Consider the following 1,214-nt stretch of genomic DNA (forward strand, 5'->3'; position numbering starts at 1 on the left):
AGCTAGCATTACCCCAATCTAAAAACCATATGAGACTCCAGTCAAAAAAGAGAAGTACAGATAATCTCTCTAATGAATAGCAAGGCAAAAGATACTGGCAAGCAGAATGCAGTAAATCACTGCAAAGATCATACCCTGTCACCAACTAGGCTTAAGCTCAGGAATGCAAGGATGGCTTAACATAGGCAAATCAAAATGTAATTCATCACATAAACAGAAGCAAGAATACAAATCATATGATTATCTCAATAGATGCAGAAAAAGCCCTTGACTAAATCCAACATTCATTCATGATTAAAAAAGAAAAAAATGACTGCAAAACGTAGGTATAGAAGAAACTGATGTCAATGTAGTGAAAACAATATATCACCAACATACTCTTAACATCATATTAAATAAGAAAAATACCAAAAGTATTTCCTCTGAAGTCATTAACAAGACAAGGTTATCCACTATTATCATTCCTGTTTGACGTATTACTTGAAACATTGCCAGAGCAATCAGGCAAGAGAAATAAATAAAAAGGATATGTGGCGCTGCGCGGGCAGCAGGTGCGGGAGAGCGCGGCTCCCGCGTGCGAGCGCCTCCGGCACGACATCTCGGAGGGCGAACGAGGTGAATCGACGTTCCTTTGCTCTTACTGCAGCCAGGCACGGGCGGACATCCCATTAATACAAGAAAAGGAGAACTAAGCGGCGCGCCCTGGCAGCGAGGGAAAGTTGTTAGGAAGACGTCACGTGCGGGGAAAGTGCTTGGCCCGGTGGGGGCCGCGAACCTGCAGAGAGTAAATGTGACTCAGGCCAGAGTGGACATGAAGAACCAGTCTCCAGATCCCACCAGTGTTTTCCGGCTTGTCTCCCAAGCCTCGGGGTGTCACTGGGCAGCAGAGCCTCAGGTCATCTACTTCAGAACACGCCAGTCAGCCTGAGAGCGTCCTGTCTTCCCACCCTGGGGAGCAATCAGGAGGGGAAGACAGTCCCAGGTCCTTGTCATCCTCGGATTTGGAGTCAGGAAATGAGAGCGAGTGCGCCAAGGACTGCGCTGTCAGGTTTCCCACAGTGTCCTCGCGACAGAGGGATCCCCTCGACATTCTTACCAAGATTTTTCCAGGCTACAGTCATAGCCAGCTAGAAGGCATTCTGCAGTTCTGCCGAGGAGATGTGGTCCAAGCCATCGAACAAGTCTTGAGTGGGAAGGAACATGAGCCAGTCATA

The sequence above is a fragment of the Octodon degus genome, unplaced genomic scaffold (assembly GCF_000260255.1).
Source record: "Octodon degus isolate 3935 unplaced genomic scaffold, OctDeg1.0 scaffold00046, whole genome shotgun sequence".
NCBI lineage: Eukaryota > Metazoa > Chordata > Mammalia > Rodentia > Octodontidae > Octodon > Octodon degus.